Here is a 17,486-nt window from a genome sequence, read left to right as displayed (position 1 = left end):
ATGGAGTTTCCTTGAGAATGAGACCCTCCTGTGAGGCCTTTAGAGTGTATGATTCTCATATGCTGTCCAGCAGGTAGCGCTTGCCAGCCACAGTTACCCCACCAATGTAAGGGGTCTAGAGCCTTTAGTTCTCCTGGTGACCCTGACCCCGTCAGAGGTGTGGCTGACTGAAGCTGGTTTCTGAATTCCAGCCCCTGGGGTCTGAGTTCCCAGAAGGAGGGCTGCCGCTGCAGCTTGGCCATGCCCCCCTTCTCTTGGCAAGTTATGGTGTTTAGTGAATTTTCTCCACCACTAGACTTGTTGCTTTCTCTCTCAGAGCTGTCTTAGCTCTGCTCTTGCCTGGGCCCAAATTGCAAGTCTTTGAGGCTTTCTGTAATGGTCTTCTTAGAATAATTGTTTTAGAATAAGAGAGAAAGATTTAAAAAAAAAAAAAAAAGAAAAAGAAGGGCCCAGTATGACCTATTTACAGTCCTTGCAGATGAAATGGGCTATTGAAATGCTAAGAGATAAGATGTTGAGTATCATTAAGGAACAATCAAGAAAACAGAGAACCTGGCTCTTCAGACAAGGGTCCTTGCCCTCTGGATTTGCATATGAGCTTGATTTTGATTGAGCCCTGCCCTTCTCCATATTATGTTCACCTGAACTCCAAAAAGTCTCTGTTTTCATTTTGGGTTTTTTGTTTTGTTTTGTTTTGCTGTTTTTGCTACCCCAGTCTCCTCTGCACTGGGCTGACTGCTCCCAGTTTCTCTGGTGTCTGGTCTCAGTCTATCTATGTTTGGAGTTTTTGATCAGCAGTCTGAGTTTTCAATCAGAGCTGCAACTGTATTCTCCTTCCTGGTTCCCAGGACCGACAGCCCCTCCTCCCATGGGACTGTGCCTGGCAGGGAGGGGCACGGGTTCCCTGGCCACGAGAACTTACAGATTTCACTGATCTCAGCTGTTCCACACATTCATGAGTGTTGTATGAAGTATGCCCGAAGTCAGATTGCTCTGCGGTGTCTGATCCATGCAGTTCCTGGCTTTCTACCTACTGTAAGAAAAAAGGTACTGTGAAGTTACTGTAGAGGAGTAACTAAAACCTACACCTCACCACTGCACCATCTTGCCCCGCTTCATCCCATAGGTTTTGTTATGTTGTATTCTTGTTTTCATTCATCTCTAGATATTTAGCAATTTCTCTTGCAATTTGTTCTTTGACCCACTGATTGTTTAGGGGTGTGTTGTTTAATTTCCATATATTTGTGAAAGACCTGTTTCTTTGGGGATTGTTGATTTCTAGTTGTATTCCAGTATGGTCAGAGAATGTGCTTTGAATAATTTCAGTCTTTTAAAATTTATTAAGACTTGTTTTGTGCTGTAGCATATGATCTATCCTGGAGAACATTCCATGAGCACTAGAAAAGAATGTATATCCTGGTATTTTGGGATGCAATGATCTATATGTGTCTGTTAAGTCTAATTCATTTATCATATTGTTTAGGTTCTCAGTTACCTTATTGTTCCTCTGTCTAGTTGTTCTATCTATAGAAGAGAGTGGTGTATTGAAGTCTCCTATTTTTATTGTAGAAATATCTATTGCTCCTTTCAGTTTTGCCAGTGTTTGTCTCGTGTACTTTGGAGCTCCTTGACTGGGTGCATAAACATTTTAGATTGTTATTTCTTTTGTTGTAAATTGTCCCTTTTATTAATATATAGTGCCCTTCTTTGTCTGTTATGACATCTTTCCATTTAAAGTCTATTGTCTTTATTGTATAGCTTCCCCTGCTTTCCTTTGGGTAAAGCTTGTGTAAAATATATTTGCCATCTTTTCACTTTCAGTCTCGTTATGTCCATCACAGGGTCTAAGATGAATCTCTTGTAAACAGCATATTGATGGGTCTTACTTTTTAATCCATTCTACCTGTCTGTATCTTTTAATTGGAGACTTTAAATCATTCACATTCAAAGTTATTACTGTTAAGGAAGTTCTTGAACCAGCTATTTTATCCTTTGGTTTTTAGTTGTCAGATCTATTTTTCCCCACTCTCTCTTTTTTCCCTTAACTTACCCTTGCTAATACTCTTCAGTTCTGTGTACTTCTCCAGAACTCTCTCCTTTCTTTTTTTCTCAGCTGGTAGAGCTCCTTTCGTATTTATTGCAGGGCGGGTCTCTGGTTAACAAATTCTCTCAGCATTTGTTGGTCTGAAAATTTTAAACTCTCCCTCAATTTTGAAGGAGAGCTTTGCTTGATAAAGAATTCTTGGCTGGCAATTTTTCTCTTTCATAATCTATAATATGTCATACCACTGCTTTCTTGCCTCCATGGTGCCCTTTCAGTAGTCTGTGCTTAGTCTTATGTTGTTTCTCTTATCTGTAGTGAATCACTTCTCTTTGCTGCTTTTAGAACTTTCTCCTTCTTTTCAGTGTTTGACAGTCTTATCAGTATATGTTTGGAGTGAGTTCATTTGGATTTATTCTATTTGGAGTTGGTTTGGCATCTTTGATTTGCATATTATTGTTACTTAGAAGGGTTAGGAAGTTTTCCCCAATTATTGAACATACTTTCTAGCCATTTATGCTTCTCTTCACCTTCTGGAACACCAGTGATTCTTGTATTTGTGCCCTTCATGTTGTCCATCATTTCCCTGAGATCCATTTTAAATTTTTTTATTTTTTTTCACCATTTGTTATTTTGTGTTTTTGCATTCAGTTTTCCTGTCCTCTAGTTCACTTATCCTTTCTTCTCCGTCTTCAGATCTCCTGTTGTGTGTTGTTTTTAGTATCTCAAGTAGGGCAGGTCTCTTGTTAGCAAATTCTCTCAGCATTTGTTTGTCTGTGAAAAATTTAATCTCTCCCTCAAATTTGAAGGAGAGATTTGCTGGATAAAGAATTCTTGGTTGGCAATTTTTATCTCTCAGGCTTTTAAATACGTCATGCCACTGCCTTCTTCCTCCATGGTGGCTGCTGAATAGTCACTACCTAGTCTTATGTTGTTTCTTTTTTAAGTGGTGAATTGCTTTTTTCTGGCTGCATTCAGAACTTGCTCCTTCTCTTCAGTATTTGACAGTCTGATCAGAATATGTCTTGGAGTGGGTTTATTTGGATTTATTCTATTTGGAGTTCACTGTGCATTTATGATTTGTGTATTGATGTTGTTTAGAAGGTTTGGGAAATTTTCCCCAACAATTTCTTTGAATACTCTTTCTAGACCTTTACCCTTCTTTTTCCCTTCTGGAGCACCAATGAGTCTTATATTTTATCTATCATATCCCTGAGGTCCATTTTGATTTTTTCCCCATTCTTTCTTTTGTTCTTTCATTTTCCGTTCTGTCGTCCTCGAGGTCACTTATTCGCTGTTCAGCTTCCTCTAGTCTTGTACTTTGAGTATCCAGAATCTTTTTAATTTGGTTGAAAGTTTCTTTTATTTCCATAAGATTGTCTATTTTTTTATTTACTCTTGCAATTTCTTCTTTATGCTCCTCTAGGGTCTTCTTTATGACCTTTATATTCTGTGCCATGCTCTTGTTGTTTGTCTTTAGTTCTTTGATTAATTGCTTCAAGTACGGTGTCTCCTTTGATCTTCTGATTTGGGTGCTTGGGTTTGGGTTCTCCATATCATCTGTCTTTTTCGTATGCTTTAAAATTTTCTGTTGTTTTTGGCCTCTTGGCATTTGCTTAACTTGATAGGGTTCTTTTCGGAGATGTAGGCTTAATCAAGCACTGATCTCTAATTTGTCAGATCTACGGCTTGGTGGTATGCACTTTCTCTAACTAACCATCAGGTAGCATCCATGAGCCACCTATTCCCCTCAAGTCAGTTCTCACCAATTTTGTCTTTGTGGTGAGTGGGGGTCTGAGTCTTGTGGGGGTCCAACTGGTGCACCAAGTTTGCCTGTGTAGTTGGTGCTGCCGCCCTGAATGTGGGGCGTGTGTCTGAACGGTTAGGGAGGGAGTGCAGCTTTAATAATCCAATCTCCCAGGTGTTCCTGTTGTCTCAGCAGAACAAACTCACCCTGGCCCTGGAGGTGCATTCTCTCTGCCGCTCACAGCCTCAAACTGTGGTCCTGGGTTTCCTTTGGCCCCTCTTGAAAGGTTGCTGCCCTCCTGGTTCCGGATACACACAGTGCATGGGACTGCCCAGGTGCCACGAAGACACCGGTGCGAGTTTTAAAGTTGCTCTTGGAAGGGGCTGAAGTTGCTGGTTGCTCCCACCCACTGCCACTGCTTTACTGCTAAGCTTTTTAACTAATGGCCACTCCCACCCCCCCACCCCCCCCACTGTGGGCAGGGAGGGTGTTTGCTCTACGCTTCCAGTAGTGGAGTCCCAGTGTCTCTGGAGCTCCAGGTTCCTTCCCTGCAGCCTCATTCACTACTGCTTTATCTCAGCTTAAATTTCTGTGTGTTCTTGTGAGATACTCTACTTAGGGACAGAATATTAATTTAAAGTATTGTTAGTTTCATTTGTAGGCTTTAATTAAATTCGCTATGTATTTCCCTGTTTATCATAAGGTTATAATTGGGGAAATGGCAGGGCAGACTGGGAGAAATAACAGTGGAAAGGCCTTGTGCTCAAACTCACATTCCTCAGTTAGTAAGTCTGGGCGCTGTTGCAGTGCCTGCTGCACTAGGTGCCTGGTTGTCCCTGGTTCTGGATCTTTGGGCTAGGTCTTTTAAAATTTCTTTTGGCAATGTTTTTTAGTTTTCTGTGTAAGAGTCCTTTACATCTGTATTAGTCAGGGTTCTCTGGGGAAACAGAACCGACAGGAGATATCTGCAAATATTTTGAGATTTTTAAAATTGTCTCATGCAATTGTGGAGATGTACGAGTCTAAATGCTGGAGGGCAGGCTGCAAGCTGGGAATGCTGATGAAGGTTTTGATGAATTCCCAAAGAGAAGATGGCTGGCTGAATATACATGAAAATTCTCTCTTTTGACCCCTGAAATCATGACTTCTCCTTTTAAAGTCTTCAGTTGATATGGATCATTCATCTCATTACTGAAGAAATCTCAGTTGATTGTAGATGCAATAGATGCAGTCAACTTACAGATGATTTAAATCTACAAAATGCCCTCACGGTAACAATGTATATTATATTTTGAGGCTCTGCTAGTAGGTGGATATATATTTATAATTATTATGTCTTCTTGAATTAACTCCTTTATCATTATATCGTGACCTTTGTCCCTTATAACATTTTTTGACTTGAGGTCTATTTTACCTGATATTAGTATAGTGATCCTAGCGCTCTTTTGTTTATTGTTTGTGTGGCCTATTTTTTCATTCTTTCATTTTCACCCTACTTATGTCTTTGAGTGTCATATAGTTGGAACATGCCTCTGCCAGTCTCTGCCTTTGGACTGTGGAGCTTAATCCATTTATATTTATAATGATAAGGGGTAGTGCAAGATTTTCTTCTGCCAATTTCCTATTTGGTCTTTGTAAGTCTTATACCTTTTTTTGTCCCTCAGTTCTTCCATTAATGCCTACTTTCATATTTATTTGATTTTTTTAGTGTAGCATTTTGAGTCCCTTCTCATTTCCTTCTCTATATATTTTTCAGATATTTTCTTTGTTGTTACCATGAGGCTTAAATTTAACATTCTAAGCCTATAAATACCATATTTGTTGATACCAATTTAACTTCAGTAGCGTATACATACACTATTCCTATATCCCTTCATCCTTTCACCTTTTTGTTGTAATTGTTAAAAAGTATTTCTGTATATATCGTACATTCAGAACCATATATTTATCATAACTTCCTGTGCGTTTGCATTTTAGCACCTTAAGAAGTAAAAGTGGAGTTACATACCAAAAAATACAATACAGTAGTACTGACATTTATAATCGCCCATATGATTACCTTATTTGGAGGTCTTTATTTCTTTATCCTGCTTCATTCACTGTCTAATGCCCATACCTTTCCATCTGATGGACTCCCTTTGGCATTGCTTGTCTTGCAAGTGTAGTGGGGATGAATTCCCTCAGCTTTTGTTTATCTGGAGATGTCTTAATCTTTTCCTCATTTTTGAAAGACATTCCCACCAGATATAAAATTTCTTGTTTGGCATTTGTTTTCTTTCAGCCTTTAAATATTTTGTTCCACTGCCTTCTTGCCTGGGTGGTTTTTGATGAGCATATGGCACATGATCTTATTGGGACTCCCTTTCTTTTCTCTTGCAGCTTTCAGAACACTTTCCTTATTCTTGGCGTCTGACAGTTGATGACTATGTACTTGGGCTAGGTTCCCTTTGAGTTTATCCTGTTTGGGGTTCATTTAGCCTCTTGAATATGTGTATGTATGTTTTTTGTTAAATTTGGGAAGTGTTTGCCATTATTTCTTTGAATATTTCTTCTGCCCCTTTCTCTTTTTTCTCCTGGGACTCCCAAAATATGTGTATTGGTATGCTTGATGGTGTCCCATATGTTTCTCAGCCTCTGTTCCCTTTTAAAAATTCTTTTATTCTCTCTATTCCTCAGCCTGAATCTTTTCAGTTGTCTTATCTTCAGGGTCACTGATTCTTTTTTCTGCCAGCTCCAGTCTACTGTTGAAATTCGGTAGGGAACTTTCCATTTTTATTATTTTGGTCTTTAACACCAGTATTTCTGTTTGGCTCTTTTAGAAAATTTCTTTTTTGAGATTCTCATATTGTTCTTTCATCATTTCCTGTTATTCTTTAATTCTTTCTCTTATCTCCTTGAGCATATTGAAGATCATCTTTTAGAAAGTATTGGTCCAGTATTTCCAAAGTGTTGTCTTCTTCATTGATGGTTTCTAGATTTTATCTTGTTCCTTTGATGGACCATCATTTCCTGTTTGTTGGTCTTTTAATCTTGTTGTACACTGTACATTGTGGTATTTTAAGGGCTTAACTCTGGGATTTAGTCCCTGAGCTGTTACTTAAGCTTGTGTCTAGTTAGTGTTATGACAGATTTCCTTGAGTGCCAGGATCTAACAACAACAAACAAACCAATGCAAAATACATCTTTCATGGTCTTTTCAAATTGGCTCTGCATTGTCTGGTGTCCTCGTTCAGAGTGTAGACTTCCTATCAAGAAGTTCAGCTGAGGTAAAAGTGATCTTTTCCAGTATGTCTTTTCTGAGCCTGTGTCTTGTCCTGGTCTTATCCTGCTCACTTGTGATCTTAGGAATTCCGCCATTTACAGGATTCCAAATGTTATCTCTGTTCCCCATGAAATAAACACCCCTCCCCCACGCCGGTTTGAGTTAATTGTTTCTTATTCTACTTTGACTGTCACCATGTTGCTTCTTCCTCTACGGCAAGCCAGAGATGAATTTCCTGTGTCAGTCTTTTAGGCTGCCACTTAGATTGGTACAGACACCCCAGTATGCTCATGGGGCTCACTCTGCTCCTTTAGAAATAGGGCCAGGGCCCCACAATGGGAGCAGAGGCTGGCTCCACACTACATTGGGGAGGGGTGGGAAGGAGGAATTAGTATGGTGCCATGTCTTCCACCATTTTCAAGGCTGCATTTTCTTGATATGACGCTACTTCAGTTATTGTAACACTTTAATTGTTTTCTGGAATTTTGTAGAGGGTATCTCTTCCACTTTTTGCTAGTTATTCAATTACTCCATGGGGGAATGGTACTCTGTAGCATACTACACCACCATCTTGGTCGACTGTATCAATGATGTGCTGGTTTGAAACTGCTATGGACCCCAGAAGAGCCATGATTTTTTTACCCATACTTTTTGGGTGGAACCTTTTGATGAGTGTTTCCGTGGAAATGTGACTCACCCAACTGTGGGTGAGACCTCTGATTAAATTATCTCCATTGAGATGTGACCCCACCCATTCCAGGTGGGTCTTGATTAGTTCACTGGAGTACTTTAAGAGAGCTCACAGAAACAAGGAGCTTAGAGAAGCTGAGAGAGACATTTTGGAGAGAAGCTAAGATTTGTAATCCAGAGCCAACAGAGACACTTGGAGACACTTGGAGATGCAGATAGAAAAACGTTTGGAGATGCTAAGCTGTGAGATGAAGCCTGGAATTTGCCTCAGGGAAGCTCATAGAGGACTCCCAGATGCTTAGAGAGAAATGCCCCAGGAGAACCAAGCAAAGAGCTGAGAGAAGCTAAGAGAGACAGATACCCAAAGACATTTTGGAGAAAGCCATTTTGAAATGCAACCTGGGAGCAAAGGATCAGCAGACACTAGCCATATGCCTTTGCAGCTGACAGAGGTGTTCCAAATGCCGCTGACCTTTCTTCAATGAAGGTATCTTCTTGATGCCTTAGTTTGGACACTTTTATGGCCTTGGAACTGTAAATTTGTAACCTAATAAATCCCCTTTATAAAAGCCAATCCATTTCTGGTATTTTGCATAATGGCAGCATTAGCAAACCAGAACATATGTCATTTTTGAGATTGTTGCCTGCTTATGCTTTGCACCTTAGTTGCCTTGCTTGCCTCATCCTAGTCCTGACTCTGATTATAAATTATGTTTTGTTTGTTTTTCTTTTATATTATAGTTAGGACATTTGTTGACTTTTTAAAAAAGATTGCATGTGTGAGTATATATATTAAGTTTGTTACAGGATCAAAAGAGCATGATATAAATTCTTTGTTATAAAAAGTAGGTCTTAGATCTAATAGAGTTGAGAACTATTGCTCTAGAACATATACTTGGAAGCGTGAGTTTTGGGGTCCTGTGAGTATCTTCAACGTTATTGGGTAATGTCAGATTGCTATACTGAAGAGTTGTATCATTCGGTGATTGCTGCAATAATGCTAAGTAAAAGTACCCCAAAACTTCAAAACTCAATGGCTCAGAACAATAAGTATTTATTTCTCCTGTGGATCTGTTTGAGTTGGTTGCAAATCACCTGAGCTAGTCTGGATTCCAGGCTCCAGACTCTGGGCTCCAACCTGCAGGCTGCAGGTTGGGTTCAGGTCTACTCTATATCTTTCAGTCTCTTGGACAAAAAGCTATCAAGGACACGTTCTTCTCATGAGAAATGGCGGGAGCTAAAGAAGGCAAGTGGAAATATGTAAAACCTCCTATCTCTTTGCCAAGAACTGGTTTAGTGTCATTTCTGCAAATGGCCACGTGCATCATCTTTGGTGCAGGGAAATGTACTCTGCCTTTCTGTTGGGTGGTCCTGCAAAGTCATATGACATAGATGTGGATTAAAATTCTAATACAAGGAGGGTGTCATGATGGTTGTATCATTATATACTCTGCTAGTAATATATACAAAGTCATTGTTCTCAACATCTTCATCAGATCTTGAAGTTACCATACTTCCAAAATTTTTGTTCATTTAATGGATGTTATATGATACATTGTTATTTAAATTTGCATTTCCAACTGTATAGGACTATTCATAATACTTTCTATTAATTTATTTTAAAAGATTAGGTTTTTTTACCCCACGATAAAGCTAGGGAGAATAATGAGGCTTTGGGGGATGAAAACAAAAATTTGAAATCGAAGATTATGACATTTATAGTTAGTTGCAAGCTTTACCAACTACTTTCTGTTTTTGTTTTACTTATAAGATATCAGATGTTCTGAAGAGCATGTAAAATGTCTAGGCTCTAATCACGAAGGGCCCTTTTAGTTCTAACATTTTATATGTTTACAATTTTCTTTCTACTTCATAGTCTATTAGTTCTGTTGAACCCATTTAGTAAGGAATAGGCACTGTATTCTAAACTACTCTTTCCAAAATGTGATGATTCTAAAATATGCAGGTGTTGTTTTAATAAATGGATTTCTGGTGTGTTTCTCTGGGAATAGTGCTTCCTGTTTATTGGCACTCCTCTGATGTGGAGGCAGTTCCTGCAGGAGAACTCCATCCAGATGAGAGAAGGGTGGGAAGGAAGTAAGGCACCCACAGAGCTCCTGCCTTGTAAATATAATCTCATTTATGCAGGGATCAGGCAGGTTTAGTTTCAGATAGGTGTTTTTTTTTTTTTTTTAAGATTTATTTTGAAATAAATTCAATCTTACAGGAACAGTTGCAAAAACAATACAAACCCCATACACAGAACTCCAGCATACCCCGACCCCCCTTCCCCGATACCCCGATCCACCAACTTTAACATCCCTGTCACACCACCATTTCTTTCTTTCCTTCCCTCTCTCCCTCCTTCCCTCCCTCCCTCCCTATCATCCATCATCTATTGCTCTGTCCTCTGAACATATGAGAGCAAGCTGCACACTTCTTTGAACAAACAATATAATTCACATATACATTTCCCAGGAACAAGAACATTCTTTTATGCAATCCCATTAAGTGCAGCTAAGAAGTTCAAGAAATTCAACATTGATTCAAAGCTTACATTCTATATTTCCTTTTTTTTTCTTATGTCCCATCTGTGTCCCTTTGATCCTCCTCTCCTCCATCCTCAGATCCCAACCAGGATCATCCTTGGCATTTAATTGTCATCTATTTAGACTGTCTTTTTTTTCAATTGTGGAAACATATATACAGTCTAAATCTTCCCATTCCAACCCCTCCCTAGCATTCCGTTAGTGGGATTAATCACATTTAGAATGTTGCAATGCTGTCACCTTCCCATCATCCATTACTAGAAATTTACCCCAAACGGAAACCCTACACTCATTTCTTAACTCCCCATTGCCCCTTCCCCCACTTCTCGTAACCCCTGCTCTACTTTTCATCTCTATGGTCATATTCTCTGATACTTTCTTTGTGTTTACCGTGGGGCTTAAATTTAACCTCTTAGATCTATAACAATCTTGTTTTTCTTTGATACCAACTTAACTTCAATAGGACACATAAACTGTGTTCCTATACTTCATCATCCCCCCCCCTTTATGTAGTTCTTGTCAAAAATTACATATTTTACATTGAGTCCAAAACCACTGATTTATCATTACAGTTTATGTATTTTAGATCCTGTAGGAAGTAAATAGTGGAGTTACAAATCAAACATACAGTAGTATTGGTATTTATATTTACCATGTGATCTTTACTGGAAGTCTTTATTTCTTCATGAAGTTTCAGTCAATTGTTTAGTGTCCCTTCCTTTCAGCCTGCTCAACTCCCTTTAGCATTTCTTATAGGACTGCTCTACTGATGATGAAGTCTCTCAGCTTTTGATTATCAGGGAATGTTTTCATCTCCCCCTCATTTTTACCCTCCAGGTGTTGTGAATTCTCCAAGTCTCTGATGGTTATTGACTTCTCTTTGTATTCCATTGTGGTCAGAGAATGTGCTTTGAACAAATTCAAATTTTTTTTCTTTTTTCAATTTATTGAGGCTTGTTTTATGTCCCAGCATACGGTCCATTCTGGAGAAAGATCTGTGATCACTATAGAAGAATGTGTGTCCCGGTGACCTGGGAAGACCGGGGAGATGACTGCAAGTCATGTGGTTTTTTCTCCTTTTGGCTCCCGTCTGCTCCCCTGGCCCCAAGACAATCAGCAGCAGATGTGGGAAGGGGTATCCTCCACACCAGGCACCGAGGCGTTGGCCCAGCCTGCTCCTGCCATGCTTCACTGCGCGGTTCTGCCGGTTGTATCCGCAGCCGCTCCCGGTTTTTTTTTTTTTTAAAAGAACCGGTCCATCTCCAAATGCCAACCCACCGTTTCCCCACACCGCAGCATGGCCACCGGACTTTCAGCCGGCTCACTCACTCATTTCAGAATGCAGACTCCCGGTTTCACCAAATGCATGGTCCCTGTGGATTTAGCAGACCTTGTCTGGCTGGTGCATCACTGGAACTGGTGTTCTGGGTCACTTTCTGGTTTTTATCTAGTATTTTTCATGGAGGTGTTTTTTTGCCCTGTCTCACCTAGCCACCATCTTAGGTTCTCCTGATAGGTGGTATTTTTAAAGAAGTACAGTCCATGTAAACAATGAAAAGGCTGAAAAGGACTTACATGCTATACTGTTGTATCTTAAAGAACATCATAGGAGATATAATTCATAATTTCCAGCAACATTGCTAGTCTTCCCCTTTCTCTTTTGCTTCTCATATCTCTCTATCCTCCTCAGTTCTCTCTGCTATTTCCAGTCAGCTGGGCTTTTACCCTTCTCACTCCCATATGCCTCAGTGCTTTATTGTGTAGATTGACTCCGCCTCTTTCCATTAATTCTTTTCCCTCCTTCTACCCCTCAGATCCCCTTTTGCCTCTCAGGTCTCATCCTTCTCTGCCCATTTTTAATTCTGTAGCACAAAAAAACCTAGGAACTGTGGACTAGGAGTTTTATCTCCTGGATTGGTGGGGTGGGGGTAGTGGTGGTGGAATAAAATTGAATGTTGTTTTGGGTTGGATTCTCTTTGGCTGTGGGCTGGGTAATGATGCCTACACACATGCCATTATTAACATCTTTTGTGCTGGTGCAACGAAGGAAAGACTGGTTTTGGTTCTAGGGGCTCACGGAACCAGCAGCTCCTGGTCAGGAGCATTCTTCAGAAAGACAAGTATGGATAGGAGACAGGAACTTCAAAGAGACAACCACTGAGGTGCTGCTGGTTTCTGTAGGACTGGCAGGGTTTGATATTGTCAGGGCAAGTCTGTTCCACTGGAGTATGTGGTATATATTTCTGTCACAGGTAGGAGAACGGCCACCTCCTAATCAGGCATTGGTACATCCATCCGACTGGAACAGTGCATTCTCATGTAACTTGATACTCTAACTTTAGGGTCTTTTCTGTGTGCTTTTTTGACTTCTCAGTATGATTCCTAGAACTCTCACAGCTTAGTTTTCGTGAGTCCCTACACCCACCCTTCCAACTCCTTTGTACCATTGTCCTTGCTATTGCCAAGTCAGGGCAAAAATGCCTGCTTGGCTTGGTCCTAAAGAGGTGATCTAAATTTGGACGGCCTCTGACTAGGGCACCTTAGCTTCACACTCTGAATGGTAATGGGGTTTGTATCTTGAGGCCTGGTTCCAGTAGATGGAGTTGGCAATTCCAGATTTCTCTTTGACAGGCTAATGGTTGGCAACTTGTTGCATTCTTCAACATCAATAAATTGTATCCTGTCAAATTAGCAGGGGAAGGTTGGTTCTTTGTTTCCAAGAGCTTAGGTGAGTCATTTCTTGGCCTTTTCTGGCCAGCTTCACATCCTTTGGTAAGACAGGTAGGCTTAATACATATTTGAGCCGTTGTCAGAAACCTTCAAAGAAGGGAATCATAGGTCAGGAAGGCAGGGCCATGTGGAACATGTGGGAGAGGCTGCTTCCTAATCTATGGGTGTCAGCTTTTCCCCAGATCTCCTTTCTCCTGGAGACAGCTTCCAGAGGCTTAGTGAGGATGTATCCCACCCTATGTCTTAAAATCCAGCATCTTGAAAAGGAGTAGAGGAGACCAAAATAGAATGGATCAATTTTATCCTAGAAAAGTCTGTGGAATAGAACTTTGTGTAAGGATTTTTGAGGGAAAAAATTAAATGCTTTGATATATATTATGAAGTTAATTATGGCTGGTAAAGATAGGATACTATATTAATGAAGGTCCTAGTAGGAAACCGATCATAACTCAAATTGGTAATTAAAAACATGTAATAAATGGACTATTTGCAAAGGTGTGGGCAGGATAGTAAAAAAGGGTATATTATTAATAAGAAAACATAGTGCAGTACCCTGAGGCTAGGAGCAACAGGGAGCCATTACCACCCTTAAGTCTGAAAGGTTAAGGGGGGGGCAGCAGTTATGGGAACCTGGAGAGGTAGCTGTATGGAGGACCTGTGGCCTTCAGTAGTTAGACACAGCCAATCTGTGATGACTCTGTACATTGGGAACAAGGGGAAAATACCCTACCCTTATTCTCCTCCTGCATCTTGAAGGTTCCCTTATTGGTGTCTCCCATTAATGGAACCAAGTAGAAGACAGAAGGCAAGGGAGCCTGTTGATGTGGTCCACAAAGGTCAGCGACCTAGGGCACAGAGTAGGATGGAGAAGGTGAGAAGTAGATGTGGAGGAAATATATCTAGCCTAGGCAATTTTCTTCATCTCCTCAAGCACCCCCCTCTCCTTTAACTGTCTCTTTTTCCTAACAAGAGGTGTTTCTCAAAATTCTGTTTTTAACTGTCTTATTTTCTTATGCTGTACCCTTCAGTAAACTCATGTAGATGAAATTCAGATCTATAGTTTTTTTCTGACCCTCTCTTGACTTCCAGGTTTGCATTTTCAATTGTCTGTTGTCTATTTTCTTTGAGATCTGGATCACTAACTACATTTCTTTACTTCCTCTTAACAGAACTCAATTTCTCTTAAGGATCCCACATCTTTCAGGGCTCATCATAATTTATGTCTTCTCTTTCTTTCACATATGTTTAGTTGGTAAATCCCGTCAAATTTGTAGTGCCTCCTGAATCTGCGTTTAATTCCTACCTCTGCCTTTATTTCAACCGTTATAATCTTATTACAATAATCTCCCAACTCATCTTCCTGTTCTAATCTCTCCTAATCTAGTCTACATACTAGGATATGGCTTTCAAATTCCTTAGTGTTTTTCTGTTGCCTAGCAAATAAAATAGAGACATCTAAACCTAATATTCTAGGCCTTCTACCATTGGCTCCAGTGAATCTTTTTGGTTTGATACTCAATACTTTCCTTCACATTCCATACCCTACTCAAAGTGTACTTTACTGCATTGAAACATCATCTTTCCGTTATGCTCATATTCTTAATCATCTTAAAAATTCCACACTTTTCTTATCATGGAAACCAGAACCAGATGATTGATCTGCAAGCTGGTTACCTCTACTTTACCTGAGTCCAAATAGCAAATACCTCCATTTCAAAATTACCCACATAACCTATATCCCATTGGCTCCTTAATCTCCTTGTCCTAAGGACCTTTATCCCTCCCTCCAGAGTTTTCTTCCTACATCATGGGCCATCTAGGCATTTCTGCGCCTGAGCTGTGAGGAGCCCTAGGCCTTCTTCCCCTCAGTGCATAGTTCCTCTAGAAGTCAAGTCCTACTATTTGGTTTTGATGACAAAGAACCACTGATAGTCTATATGGAGGCCCCTCTAGTGGTCCTGATTCACTTTAAAAATTTTTATTTTAAAAAAACCTCAGTCTTTCAGAAAAGGGTTTTTTTTCCCCCCAAACCATTGCTGACATGATACCTTGTTACTCTAAAATACTTTAGTGTGTATTTCCTACAAACAATGACATTCTCCTGTAACCACAGTACAACCATCAAAATCAGAAATTAACTATATTAATTAATCAGAAATTGGTACAGTACCACCATCTAATACTTAGACCCCATTCAAGTTTCACTAGTGGTTCCAACAATGTGCAAAAGGATCCAATTCACAATCATGCATTGCATTTAGTTGCCTTGTCTCTCTAGTCTCCTGCAGTCTGGTATAGTTCCTCAGTCTTTCCTTGACTTTCATGACTTTGATACATGCCAGATTTTTGCTTTTCTTTTCAGAATGTCCTTCATTTTGGGTTTGTCTGATTGTTCCTCATGTAAGTTCAGGTTATATTTACCCTTGGCAGGTGACATATGATTTTCATTTGTCCCATTAATGATGATGCTCATTTTGATCATCTACTTAAGTTGGTGTCTCCAAGGATTCTGTAGTTATTCTTTCTGCAATTAGTATTTTACGGGGAGACACTTTGAAACTGTATAAATTCCTAATCAAACTTTTAATTTGTTCATTTATTTATATAAGTGTAGACTCTTGGTTTCCTGTTTTATTCAATAGGTCATAATTTGTTACTGTCATTATTATTTTGATACATACATTGTCCAGATGTGGCTTGTGGGGGCCCCTTCAAGGAGGCCTCTGTATCCTTATAATATGTTCCTGTCATTCTTTGAGGACTTTATTACTTTCTGGATGGTCTAGTATAATCTTGTATTTTCCCTGCCCCAGCCTTGAAATCAGCTATTTCTCTAGGGATCCTTGTTTTCCTTTTAGTGGAGAAACATTTGGAAGCCGATATCAGGGCATGAGATATGCTTATTGCTATTAGAGTGTCACTGGTTCCAGTCCTCTCGGTGGACATGTATATATGCTCATTATACATGTATTTATATTTGTATACATCTATGTATACTTCTATCTATATTTGTTTTTATATTTCTATTTATCTATCTATTTACTTGAAACCATGAATCCACATTGATACCTCAAATTCCAGCCTAATTCCACCAGGATTTATTCTGGTTTTCTGGCTTTCATTATCCTAATGTTAACTTATTTGCTCAATTCATCTGTATATAGCTAATATCTTTTTTTTCACAAGGAATATAATTTTATTACTGAAATCACAAAATCTTAATTTCTGTACAGTAATGTATAAGTGAACATTAATCAATGCATTGATAATTCACTTCATAAAGATCAGGTAAACATACTATAGAACATATTGTAAAGAAAAAATATTGTAAAATTTTCTGGCCTTTCTATGCACTTTTTGGTGCAAGTATTTAAGACATACTAGTGTTAAATTCAGCAAAGTACTAAGAATGTCATGCCACAGTCTACTTAATTCAAAGAGGGTCAGGACATGCAGCTTATAATAAAATGTTAGACAATATAGATTTAAAAAAACACATGTAATTAATAAAATATATAGTGGTTTATTTAGATGGTTTTAAATGATTTCATTGTGAAATTCAGCATAACTGGGACAATTGTCCAAGATCTTCCTAACAGTAATAATCTTGCTAGGCTGTGGCTTTTGCTTCTGTAGAAATGCTTCCCAGTATTTTATCAGCTGTTGTTGTATTTGCACTAATGATTCTAAGTACTTGATAATAGCAGTTTTAAAATCTTTCACTCATTCTTTCTCAAATCTTCCCACTTCTTTTTGAATTGTTCTAGAGATTGTTCAAAATCTCTTTCTCCTTGTTGCACTTTGGCCTCCAACTCTTTTATTTCATTTTTATCTTGCTCTTTTTTGTGTGGTTTGTTAGCAACCATCATTTTTGCCTCCGTTTCATGATTTTTGAGCAAAGTAATTTGAGCATCTTCCTATTTCTGTCAGCACTTCATTTGATAATCAGACACACCTTTCACTGCAGCAATAAGACGAATGTAGTCACTAAGTAGTTTTGAAAACATATGAAAGTCAACAAAAGCTTGTTCTTTATGTAACTTGTCTGTCTTCTCCTCAACTTCAACATGTTGAGACAAAGCTCTAGATAAAGCAATGTGATCCTCAGAATTACCTAACATGGCGACACTTTTAGCAAAGGCCAGCTGTGTTGGCCGAAAGTTCTTTTCTATGACAGAGCAGGGTTTCAGCACTGGCATGAAGTTTCCTAAATTGCTGATCCAGATTCTCAAATTGCTGCTTTTCTTCACCATGCATCTGATTCATTCATCTCAACTGTCATTTTGTTGACGGTGTCGGCAGCCTTGTTCATGATCCTCAGTATTCCTGCTCCACTCAGAGCCTGTGTATTAACTGCTCTAGGCAGCTCAGAACTTTCCGAGAATTGCCTTAAATCAGGATCCTGTGATAAAGTTGGATGTTTTATAGTTCATTTAGGATAGCTTTCAAGAGCTGTTTTCTGTGTTT

At 39.3% G+C, this 17,486-nt stretch overlaps 1 protein-coding gene and 1 pseudogene across 7 annotated transcripts in view; one reads left to right on the top strand and one right to left on the bottom strand.

The window, feature by feature from the left end:
* ST7 (suppression of tumorigenicity 7) overlaps positions 1-17,486 on the top strand; it is a 366,579-nt gene that overhangs the window by 40,731 nt on the left and 308,362 nt on the right. The gene's annotated exons all lie outside the window — the stretch shown is intronic.
* Positions 1-17,486, bottom strand: part of LOC119534756 — a 58,565-nt pseudogene that overhangs the window by 40,351 nt on the left and 728 nt on the right.

The sequence above is a fragment of the Choloepus didactylus genome, chromosome 5, assembly GCF_015220235.1.
Source record: "Choloepus didactylus isolate mChoDid1 chromosome 5, mChoDid1.pri, whole genome shotgun sequence".
Lineage (NCBI taxonomy): Eukaryota > Metazoa > Chordata > Mammalia > Pilosa > Megalonychidae > Choloepus > Choloepus didactylus.
Note: the sequence above shows the minus strand (reverse complement) of the source record. Positions and strands in the feature narration are given on the sequence as shown.